The sequence below is a fragment of the Cydia fagiglandana genome, chromosome 7, assembly GCF_963556715.1.
Source record: "Cydia fagiglandana chromosome 7, ilCydFagi1.1, whole genome shotgun sequence".
In the NCBI taxonomy this organism is placed as follows: Eukaryota; Metazoa; Arthropoda; class Insecta; order Lepidoptera; family Tortricidae; genus Cydia; species Cydia fagiglandana.
In genome coordinates, this window is record NC_085938.1 from 3503236 (window position 1) to 3516289 (window position 13054).

The 13054-nt window shown below is 37.8% G+C and overlaps 1 protein-coding gene and 1 long non-coding RNA gene across 2 annotated transcripts in view; one reads left to right on the plus strand and one right to left on the minus strand.

Moving 5' to 3' along the window:
- LOC134665736 (uncharacterized) overlaps window positions 1–13054 on the plus strand; it is a 127107-nt gene that overhangs the window by 26507 nt on the left and 87546 nt on the right. The gene's annotated exons all lie outside the window — the stretch shown is intronic.
- The window catches only part of LOC134665746 (uncharacterized), a 258405-nt gene continuing 245516 nt past the window's right edge, over window positions 166–13054 (minus strand). The window contains exon 3 of the long non-coding RNA XR_010098409.1: window positions 166–1095. This is a non-coding gene — a long non-coding RNA (uncharacterized LOC134665746). The remainder of the gene's footprint in view (window positions 1096–13054) is intronic.

Sequence of the window (13054 nt, forward strand, 5' to 3'; positions counted from 1 at the left end):
AAACATGCAATGAAATAAATAAAATAAAAAATCCACGAAACCCAAGTTTTATTTATAGAAAAAACTAAAAGTAAACTACACCCAAAATATAACTAACACGTACCTATATCTCTATCACGCGTATGTTTTGACACGAGTCGTGTACTTTTACTACCCGTATATTTTCATGTATAGCCTGACAACAGTTTATTTAACCCTGAAATAGTGTCGCTGCAAACAGCTTACGTATGGCAATAATGTGCGTACGTCATGTATAGTCGGGGTATTGGGCATTGGCTTCATGTTGATACTCGTATAATGTCAAAACATTTCTTACAGAGAATTCGGTTCGTTCAATAGGGGATTACTGCAATGTTCTGCCGCCAGAGTGCAGCACTACCGACTCAATAAATTCATAGACTGTTTATTGACAAATTTTCACAGACAATAAAATATGACATTGATGCATCAAGGCGGTTTGTTAACAAGGGCCTACCGGTAAACGCGAAAATCAAAATTTAGTTATCTGCCTCTTTATCGCTCGAATATGCAAGAGTGATAGAGAGATTAGAGATAACGAAATTTCGATTTTCTTGTCTCGCGGTAGGCCATGTGATTGACGTGACGTGTGATGTGTCAATGTGGTTTGGTTACTGTATATGCCACAAAGGTGCCACCTACGCAGAGCTTTGCCTAATATTCCCTATTTACCTATTCGTCGAAATCTGATTCTAAATATTTAATATTAAACCAAACAACTAACCAGTTCAATACAACCGCACTATAAAATGTCAATCCTGGTCATGTCAACAACCAACTTTAAAACATTGTTTATTGGAATGCTATATAATCCTTCGTCTTTTTTAAGCTGTAAGTATTTGATTGCATTCACTACAATTTTTTTCGCATCTTATATTTTTATTTGGCATTTTTTTGTAATAAAACCGTTTATATTTGAATATATTCGTAGATATTTTCGATTTGTTTACATCGGTGACATTCGATGACATCCAACGTTCGTTGTCAAAGAGTACTTGTTGCCAGTAAAAGAAATTAGTACCATTGAAAATCCGCAAAATGGCGAGGGTCAAATAAACTGTTGTCAGGCTTTACTACCTTTGATTTTTTCGCCTTGTATCCGTCTGACTGTCGTTTTCGTCACATAAGTTTACATAGTCTTTTATGTTGATATCATGTTTCACACACAAAATAAGTATAATTTCCACAGTGTTGACGAGTTTGTAGTTACTTTCATTTCTTTAAAATATGCCACAAAACTGTTTCTAATAAACTGTCAGCCATTTTTCTTAATTTCTCAAATAATAAAATTGCCATAAGCAACCATATACATACTTCATCTTTGACTTGGCGGCAGAGGCAGCAAGTTATTTAAAATCAATTCTGCTTACGCTGCCAATTCCAACTCTTACGATTACAATTAATATTAACTTCGATATTTTGTCGGAACTAATATTAAAGTAAAAAAATCAACAACGCAACATAAATCCAATAAAACAGAAATACAAAATGAAAATTTTTCAACTTTGCCTCCATAACAATTTTAAAAAAATAACTACGCGTGTTTGAGTAGACCTTTTTACCGCTAACGTTTAGATAAAATATTTTAAATGTTTTTATTTTTGTGGTTAAATTTATAATTTAAAATTATAGAATTTGGTTAATAATAAATTAATAATACTATTTATTAAGTTCATGTTGATTTTATACAAATAAAACTGCAAATTGTAGCAAACATTGTTTTTTGTTTTTTTTCTTTATAGGCGTAGTGGCAGAGTGTCATTACGAACCATAAAGCAAATACTGCCTCTAGTTTTTTTTTATGGCTGAATGCCACGATGCTGTGTCACAAATATCTGTGAAATGGAAATTAAAAAAGAGGACTTTGCCGGCCTAGGCCTGCAAGATTTGTATGAAATTCCATTAACGACCTCTTGTCCTAGCCACACCTGAAACGTCATACTTCGCAGCCTATTATAAGTAACATAACATAAATATTTCATTGCATGTTTGAGAAAAAAATATTGTGAATGCTATATTGTGAAAGGCACCCTAGTCGATTTCGCGGATGAGATATGTACTATCGCGCAGTGGCGGCGCGTCCATAAAAGCCGATTTCCACCGGCTTGCCTGTTTTTGGACGTTTGAGCAGAGTTGTAAAGGAAATATGTAGGTAAGCCAAATTAGCCCCGGCTTGCCTATGGATATGTTTGACGCGCCGTCACTGCTATCGCGCCACTTCTGTGCTACGCCTACAGGAGTTAGGGAATCACGCGGCTCACCTATTTCTAAACAGGCTAAAAGCTTTCAATATTTTCCCGGATTACCACTAAAAATGTCTAATAGGGGGCTATTCTGACGACAAAATGTCCCTTGTTTCGTAATCCTCGTAAAACGTTTAAGTACGAGACGAGCGCAGTAAACATTTTAAGAGCATCATGACATTTATGGCGCACGGTAAGTGCCTTCGATTCCCTGACCGATGCGGAAGACATTGCTAGTAAGAAATAGCTGCCGATAAAAATAAGTGTGACTAAAAACTTGAAAAAATGTGATTTAAAAAAGTTTAAATACCTACCGTGCTAACTCCTCTCTACCAAATAGTGCAGCCTAGAGGTGTATTTGACATGATTAACATGAATTACTTAATTTTTGAAGACTTCTTTCCATTTCCTAGGGTTTCTTAATTTTTGGACCAATGGTTAATGGTTTTCTTTCGGAGCTAATATTTCCCAAAATTTCCTCTTTATCTAAAACTTGTTATTTGAAAACCCCTATTTATTTTGAAAGAACACCCCTACATCATAGGAATAAGGCAAAAACTTACAATTTTTTTGGAGCGGATGTACCCCATGAACTTTTTTGCATTTTTTTTACCATTTTATTGCCATGATTGATTTATGTAACCATGCCAAAATGCAGCTTTCCAGCACTAACGATCACGGCGCAAAGCAGACAGACAGACGGACATGGCGAAACTGTAAGGGTTCCTAGTTGACCACGGAACCCTGAAAATAAAACCGCAGCCATCAATACCTGCACGACTATTAAGCCAGCAGCAAAGGTGAAATAAAGCATTAATTGCTGTCAGGGGTGGAAACGCTCTTTCTGGCCCTCCGTCACGGTACTGCCTCTGACGGGACGGCAATGGTTTCATTTCCAGCCGGTTTTGATACGTTTTACTTACTGCCCTATTCTAACTTTAAGGTACGTCAATTAATAGATCTAGAAACGATATGGAGCAGACGTGTCCGTGTCAAAAGTGACGTTTTTGTTTGAGGAAACGTCACATTTGCACTTTATATCTAATCCATATCGTTTTATAGATCTATTAAAGATAGGCCATACCGTAGCAATCCAGCGCGGGAACGCTGCCTGCGTGATGGGCACATTACCAAGGGCGCAAAATTTTGATAGGTATTTTTAATTTTTTAGCTTTAGTTTTTAGTTGTATGTAGTTAAGAGCGCTCTTACAAGAAAAGTCGAAAAAATGCAAAATTGATGATACTAGTCGACGAAATTCAGGACTTTGTGCTCATTATTAGAAACAATGAGTACGTGTTCCAGTAAAAGCGTCTTCTTATCTTTTTAAATATCGTTGTAAATATTAGAAAAAGGACTTATTAAATTAGTAATGAATTTTTTTCTGATGGTCGTTTCCGAAAAACCCCGTGAAGCACTGAACGGCAAGCTCTTATTTGGAAATGTTGAGAAGTTTACTCTGCTAAACCTGGCTATTTTGTATTACTAATACCCTGTTCTTTAGGCATATCAAACGATATTTTTCCTACATACCTTTGAGAAAGAGAAAATCAAAGTAAAACGAACTCAATTTTCTCTCCGAAACAAGTGTCAATTTCTACGAAAATCTACTTAATATCGAAGTCATTTTCATACTCAAGCAATCTGCAACGTTTGCTTATACTGTTGGTATACATTAGTGTTTATGAAATTCTACTATAATTATTTGGCAATTTTTTGAAAACTACTCTATATTACCGATGACGCGCGCTCGCCAGCTCAGTGCCGCGGCAGAGCTTGTACAGGTAGGACGTGTGTCGGTCGGCTCCGCACATTTTCAACGGCGACGACGAGGTTTTTTATCATTGTGTGCGGCGGGCGCCGTGTAAAACGCTTTACTGTGTGCGTGTAAACCGCAACGAGAGACTTTGATCCTAGCACTTTTTTTATAGTATTATAATTTATAATGGTACAGTTTAATAAACTACCGGACAGTATTAAAAATATTTGAAACGACCTGACATTCTATATGTATTTATTTGACTCAAGATAGTACTCGGGGTCTGATGATGGAGCCGGAAGGTGGTCACCGGTACCAATCAACCATGCAACTAAACCACTTTGTGTTTAGGCTCGTTTTATTCATCTCAACAAGATCTTTGACACAAGACTGTACTCAGGGTCTGATGATGGAGCCGGAAGGTGGTCACCGGTACCAATCAACCATGCAACTAAACCACTTCGTGTTTGGGCACGTTTGATTCGGCTCAACAAGATCTTTGACTTAAGATAGTACTCAGGGTCTGATGATGGAGCCGGAAGGTGGTCACCAGTACCAAGCAACCATGCAACTAAACCACTTCGTGTTTACGCTCGTTTTATTATTCTCAACAAGATCTTTGACACAAGATAGTACTCAGGGTCTGATGATGGAGCCGGAAGGTGGTCACCGGTACCAATCAACCATGCAACTAAACTACTTCGTGTTTGGGCTCGTTTGATTCGTCTCAACAAGATCTTTGACACAAGATAGTACTCAGGGTCTGATGATGGAGCCGGAAGGTGGTCACCGGTACCAATCAACCATGCAACTAAACCACTTCGTGTTTAGGCTCGTTTTATTCGTCTTAACAAGATCTTTGACACAAAATAGTACTCAGGGTCTGATGATGGAGCCGGAAGGTGGTCACCGGTACCAATCAACCATGCAACTAAACCACTTCGTGTTTACGCTCGTTTTATTCGTCTCAACAAGATCTTTGACACAAGATAGTACTCAGGGTCTGATGATGGAGCCGGAAGGTGGTCACCGGTACCAATCAACCATGCAACTAAACTACTTCGTGTTTGGGCTCGTTTGATTCGTCTCAACAAGATCTTTGACACAAGATAGTACTCAGGGTCTGATGATGGAGCCGGAAGGTGGTCACCGGTACCAATCAACCATGCAACTAAACCACTTCGTGTTTAGGCTCGTTTTATTCGTCTTAACAAGATCTTTGACACAAAATAGTACTCAGGGTCTGATGATGGAGCCGGAAGGTGGTCACCGGTACCAATCAACCATGCAACTAAAACACTTCGTGTTTGGGCTCGTTTGATTCGGCTCAACAAGATCTTTGACTTAAGATAGTACTCAGGGTCTGATGATGGAGCCGGAAGGTGGTCACCAGTACCAATCAACCATGCAACTAAACCACTTCGTGTTTAGGCTCGTTTTATTCGTCTCAACAAGATCTTTGACACAAGATAGTACTCAGGGTCTGATGATGGAGCTCGAAGGTGGCGACGGGTACCAGTCTATCACATAACTGAACCACTTCGTGTTTGGGCTTCGTGTTTGGGCTTCGTGTTTGGTTTATCACCTAGTGTCAAAGATCTTGTTGAGACGAATCAAACGAGCCTAAACACGAAGTGGTTTAGTTGCATGGTTGATTGGTACCGGTGACCACCTTCCAGCTCCATCGTCAGACTCTGAGTATCACCTAGTGTCAAAGATCTTGTTGGGACTAGTCAAACGAGCCTAAACATGAAGTGGTTTAGTTGCATGGTTGATTGGTACCGGTAACCAACTTCCAGCTCCATCATCAGACTCTGAGTATCACCTAGTGTCAAAGATCTTGTTGAGATGAATACAACGAGCCTAAACACGATGTGGTTTAGTCGTATGGTTGATTGGTAATGGTGACCACCCTCCAGCTCCATCATCAGACCCTGAGTACTGTCTTGTGTCAAAGATCTTGTTGAGACGAATCAAACGAGCCCAAACACGAAATTGTTTAGTTACATGAGAGACTGGTACCCGTGGCCTCCTTCCAGCTCCATCATCAGACCCTGTGTATCTTCAGTGTCAAAGATCTTGTTGAGACGAATCAAACGAGCCCAAACACGAAGTGGTTTAGTTACATGATAGACTGGTACCCGTGGCCACCTTCCAGCTCCATCATCAGACCCTGTGTATCTTCAGTTTCTTGTAACTTGTTTCTTGTAAATAAGCGAGTACCTATAATTTCTTTCGAGTAATATACGTTCATAAGTACGAGTATGGGGCCATTCATAAATTACGTCGTTTCAAATGGGAGGAGGGGGGGTCTGGACATCGGATGATGGTAGCATGACGTAGGAGGAAACAGAGTCATCCGAAGCATGATTTTTGGATGATTTGAGGGATGGGGGGGGGTCAAAAATAGATGACGTAATTTATGAACAGCCCCTATGTACATTTGCACTGCATTTAGTATTTTCGTACTTACCAAATAACAGTTTTAGGACTTTATAAGTTAAGTACAGTTAGTGTTGTTATGGTTGATTTCAATATGCTTCGCGAAGGATCAAGAATGTTTAATCCATCATTGTAGTGCGAGTGTGGTAGAAGGGATCGGAATACTGAGCTCGCACGGCCTGCCGCAGCGCGTAAAATACCTAAACTCGCTCAACCCCGAAATGTAATAGCACTCTTAATTTTAGTTTTGTATTCATTTTATAACACTTGTTTTACAATAAATGAGTTTTCTTTCCATTAACTGCTGATGTATCTTAAAGTTCGAATTGGGCCGTTACTTAGTGCTCTAGCGAATAAAATGTCCTCATGGTATTGGCTAGAAGAAAAGTCTGCAGCGACTTTGATAGCCCACGCAGTGCAAGTGTTACTCTACCTTTCATAATTTTGTCATTTTGTGCAATACAACATTAAACATAAATATTGGTAACATAGCGGGTAAGAAACTTAATTTCGGATAATGTCCCCCATTTTAGAACATGAAGGTATCAATATCATAAGTTATGCTCAGATTGCTTAATTTTATTTCAAGTTAAGATAATCAAAAGTATTTTTTCGGCCACTCCCTTACAGGCAGGATTTTTTTAGTACTACCAACTACCAAGAAAATATTCAAATAAGAAAAACATGATAAATATGTAGTTCCTTAACTTTTATTGTATTGTCTACAGAAGAGACCTATTTCTGCAATGTGCTGACCCTTATAACCTCAATATTTCTACCTCTACCCTTTATTAAGTCCTAATTTTAAGGGTAGACCCCTTTTATACTTTTAACCATCAGATAAGTAGGCATGAATTAAAATAGACAAAGGGCAAGGAAATTTTACAATGAAACAGCAAGAACAATCGAATAATAATTAATTGTGAAATATAAATCATTCACATCGATTAAAATCTAACGATTCTTGCCCCACCGGTTTCCCCTCGTTGGGAAGAATTGTGAAGTAGGTATTATTTTATTCCTAAGGGTTCCGATTGGGCGATTTTGGCTACGGAACCCTAATAAAACTATGATCATTATTTATTGTCAGTCGTATAAAAATGTTGTTCATTTACAAGGCAAGTGCCCTAGTCCCTTTTCATATATTACTTTATTTACCCTTAAAATTAAAAAAATAAACTCAAACCAATCTCACATATACCCAATTGAATGTCTCGGACAACAACCGACATGGAAACTCAATTCGCTCCCTTCAAATACGCGTGTTGGTCTTTCCCTCCCAAGTACCTCTCTGTGTCGCGACAATTTTACACTTGCCGCCCGAAATGGCGCTGCCTTGACGAACTTCCTTCAAATTAATGCGTGGTTGATATAGTTCCAAATTTTCTCATTCGCACGTTTATGTGTGTGGTGGTCAATTCGAAATCGTTCGAATTTGGTTGACTTTTTTAGTTTGATTTGAAGATCTTTTCGTTTTGTTTGAGTAGTGGAAGGTTTAGATGTTGATTTTGTCTATCTCTATTTATATTTTCTAAATGAGAAAGCAATGGTTATTTTAGTGTTGACGAAAATTGTTTTCAAGATGTGCGGTCAAACAACAGAACATATAAGTGACGGAATTAACGTCATTGTTACGGCAGTATGGTGCGGCGACGAAAGTCACTCATTTTTTCAAGGAAATTGACAGAAACAGCGTCGAATATAGATTTTTCCTACCATATACCGGGTGTGGCCTGTAATATGAGCAAAAAATTAAACTGTAGGCTGTACTCCTCTTACTGACCAATATTTGTTCAGCGACTTTTAAAAATAACTTGTGGTTTGATTTTTAATACACTTTAAAGTTGTTATGTTTAAGGCGTGACAAGCAACGTCAATCACAATGATATCGCGTGGCGATGGCGTCCATTGAAGATAATATTTATTTTGTATGAAAAATAGGGAGTCTAAATATGTACTTCACAATTTGTAAAAGTTGTTGAACAAAAGTGTCACCGTCTGAGGAGTACAATCTATGTTTTTATTATTTGCTCGTGTTACAGGCCACACCCGGTATAAGGTACAGAATGCTCATTTTACGTAGTCCAACAAACAATTATTATCCGGTTTTTATAGGTATTAAATTAGCTTTACCTATTCAAAAGCACGTAGAATTTTATATACTTATCAAAATAGTTTAACTATTCAAAAGTAGGTATATATTAGTGTTATTTTCAGTAAATCTCCCGAAAGCAAATGATACAATAACTTATTTCCAAGTCTGTTAAAATCAATAACGTACTAATTGAAGTCGGGGTTGCCGTAACAAGTTGTATTAAGTAAAACTTGATAAATGGCAGTATATCAATTACCGGTGTCCGAACTTCTTGCATGAGGAGCATTGTAATAAAATAATAATTCAGCCTAACCATGAATTATAAAAATTTTAATTCAAAATTAATCAATTTAATTTATCAAATTCTCAAAATGAGTCCCATTCTATTGAATACAAAGTCGCACTCTTTTGATTATTTCGCTAAATTTCACATCAAATTTATGTTAAAATTCATGGTCTTCCTTTTATTTCTGACACTATGTTATTTAGCAAAAAATAATCCTTATGATGAAGCCTTTCGAACGGTATGATAAAACTACAGGGTAGTTTTTTTTTCTCGTATAGCCGGTTCGACTCCCGATTCAACCATGTAATTATTTAAAAATCTATGAATGCAGTTTAAATTGTTTTTTAAATTAAAATAATGTCTTCTTCCAGCAAAATATCCTATCTACGATATTTAAGGTACTTTCCCTTAATATCCCATAGTCTTTAGACATCCTGTATACGTCCCACTGCAGGGCACAGGCCTCCTCTCATGCGCGAGGGGGTTTAGGGTATAGTCCCCACGTTAGCCCAATGCGGATTGGGGACTTCACATACACCTTTGAATTTCTTCGCAGATGTAAGCAGGAGCATTTTATCTTTAAAAATCTCGCCTTGATTACGTTAATTGGTCGAGCGAGCGTGAAATACGAGCGAAGCGTCTCTGTTTCAACTTAAACAATTTAGCCCCAAAAACAAAAAAATCAGTACAATTTGATACAAATGTAAAGAAAATCAGCTCGATCTCAACATTATTTATTTTCGCCATTAATTTCCTTTTTTTTTAAAGCTTGATAGATAATATAGTCCTTTTTAAAACACATGTAACATGTCATTTCTTTGTCATTGTTTAAAAAAAAACAATGTATTATGTATGTGTGTAATGTAATGTTGCCGCAGACTTTAGCAGCCCTAGTGTGCCATAAACTCGACATGACCATATTCCAAATGCTTACTCAACGAAACGAGACCAAAAATAAAGCTTGCTCCCTCTAACGCATAACTGCGTCCCGTAGACCCAAGCCCAACGTACGAGTTAGAACAAAGAGCAATAGGTCCGTTTGTATAAAAATTCCATACAATTTGTCCTGCATTCTTTCCTCTCGAGTGTAGTTCTAGAGACCCAAGCCCGGTAAGCGGACGAACTTACGGCCAAGTTTGGATGGCTTAACGCCAACGTATGGCCCCCGCGGGAGTAGAGCTGCCTCAAGATATGGTGTCATACTAATGTCATTAGGAGCGAGCCATCTATGGACTGTATGGATGATGATAAGACTACAGTTCGTTTTTTTAGCATTAGAAATAAAGTAAACAATCTTGATGTGTCTTTTAATTGAAAAACACATTTTAAAAATAAGTTACGGCAAATATGTAACAATTATGAATCTAACGCTACGTCTTACGTAGGCGAACAACGCGCGAACGCGGCGCGGCGCGGCGCGGCGAAAGCGGCCGCCGCCGCGCCGCGCCGCGCCGCGCCGCCTGACATTCGCGTGCAAATCGCGCCGCACCGCGTTCGCAACGAGATCGCTTACGTAGGACACTTCTATGGGCATCAAAGGATTGATTTCGCCGCGCCGCGCCGCGCCGCGTTCGCGCGTTGTTCGCCTACGTAAGACGTAGCGTTATACGATCATTTATATTCTTCTGTTTTCATAAGTAATAGTAATTTATTTTTAAAAAGCGTTTTTCAATTAAAAGACATGTTAAAATCGCTTATCTTCTTTCAAGTTCTTTCTAATGCTAAAAAAACGAACTATAGAATAGAATAGTTTTTTATTCGTAAACACACAGACAATAGATATAGAAAAAACAGTGAAAAATAAAGTGTCACGAAATGGCCCCATCTCAGCATGTTGCTGGCGACTTCCAGTGCTGATTTTCCGATGAGGCCATCAAGTGAGAAGTAATCACGGAAGGTAACAGACAAAAAAAAACATAAAGGAACATAAGTTCAAAATTTAACGAATATTTGCTATCATCATCATCATCTCAGCCATAAGACGTCCACTGCTGAACATAGGCCTCCCCCTTTTTTGGGGGGTGAATGCCATAATCGCCACGCTTGGCAGGCGGGTTGGCGATCGCAGTCGAGTACACCGAATTTCAGGGACGCTGCTGCCCGTCCACCGGTGGTCTTGGACGTGGTTTAAGGATATATCCGGGTCCTGGACGTAGTTTAAGGACATACCCGGGTCCATTTATATTTGCTATGCCGGGAATATTTGCTAAATTTATGAAAAAAGGGTGAATTTTGGCTTCATGGTTTTTTAGCAACCGAATGTCACCTACGTGACAAAAATTGTTCTATATGTACCTACCACCACGCTCCGCGATTGTCACGCCATTTAGAGTCCCAATTTAGCAAGAACCCAAAATGGTATAATAATCCCGTGTGGTGACTGTACTTTTGAAGAATTTTCATGGACTAATATTATTATTCTACCTACCATTCTAAATCGTGATAAACTTTAATGGCTGGTCTTTTAGAGCTTTACTGTAATATTCGTATCGAATGACTTGAAACATTAAAAAAATCTAGATCGAGACGGTGTTAAAAAAGTCTAGTGCGATATTATCGAGTTCATGCTGTACCACCGGCACCACCGCACCGTCCACTAGTGTTGGTGAAGACTCGAGTCGTTTGAGTCCCCTGTTTTAACTCGACTCGACTTCAGGTTTAGACTGTTATAATCTATAATGAAAAATAAACTATAACCCAAATAACAACACACTTACATAAGTATAGGATGTAGGTAACTAAGTATTTGATATTTTTTTTCTCGTTTTAACTAGAAACTGTCAGTTAAAATATCAGTTCAATAACTTTCGGTTCACTTGATTGCTTTGGATAATACTTTTTATTTGTATTCTTTATATTTCATTAAGTAATTCCCTTTGAGCATTTCTGTTTTAATCTACCAGTGGAAACTGTTTTGGCTTGTGTATTATTAATATTAATTGTGTATTATTAATATAAAGTGAAAGCTGTTTGTTTCCCAATAAAATAAATAATTAAATCAAACTCGAGTTCTTTTTAAGTTGTAAAGAACCAAATTTTTTGTAGAATCTTGAGTCCTCTTCAGAGAACTAATATTTTTTTTACAAAATGCATCATATCAAATTAATTTGTGTATACTGTCTAAGTACACAAATCATACACTAACGCCTATTTTCTTTACTTTTATTTAGATAAAGCCTAAATTGTTGACGAAACCTTTATTCGGAGACTGGAATCGAGGCCTTTTGAGTTGCGCTTAAAACATACTTAATAATATTTATTATTTACGCCTTATAGCGTTGCTTACCATAACGACGAAATTTGTATCTTTATACCAACAACCTGTCAGAGCGTCATTATTAGAAGCGACAATGTGGTACCTTTTGATAGAGAGCGTCACATAAGATACAGGGGTCTATACGATACGAGTATCAGGGTCTTGACTCGCGCATAAAAGATTTTAAACTTTTTAAATTTCTAAAACGAGTCGATTTTTATAATAGACTCAAAAGACTCGAGTTCCTACCAACACTACCGTCCATTCTGTTAATTGACTATTCATAAGCCTTATTGTAAACACCATAAGGTCCAATATCAGTTAAGCTGTCAGGGCTAATGTGACGGCAATGGCGGTTGCACGACAAAGAATAAGAACATGCAATTTGTGTGCTTATTATTATAATAGTTGTAGTTGACGACGTTAGCGTGTATTATTAAAATTAAATTAACTAGATATTTTATTTTAATTACCAAGTAATATATGTATTATTATGGATAAGGTAGATACAAATATTTAAAATGAAAATAAACTAACTTACCTATCTATAAAATAAAACTAAATTAAAACTAAAATCTACTAGATATTTTAGTTAGACCTCTTAGGCCCACTTGCACCATTCCACTAACCCGGGGTTAACCGGTTTAATCGTTAACCCAGTGTCAATTTGTACTGGTAACCATGATAACTCCAGGTTTAACCGGTTAACTCCGGGGCTGGTGCAAGTGGCCTTACTCAAATAACAAATAACAATAGTATACAGGGTGGCTAAAAATAACTACATTACCGTTGCCGGCGTTGCCAGGGAGGTTTTAGGATTATATTGAGAAACTTTTTAATTTTTTGTTTCATTCATTTTGGGTTCCGTACCCAAGGGGTAAAAACGGGACTATTACTAAGACTTCACTATCCGTCTGTCTGTCCGTCACCAGGCTGTTTCTCATAAACCGCGCGTGA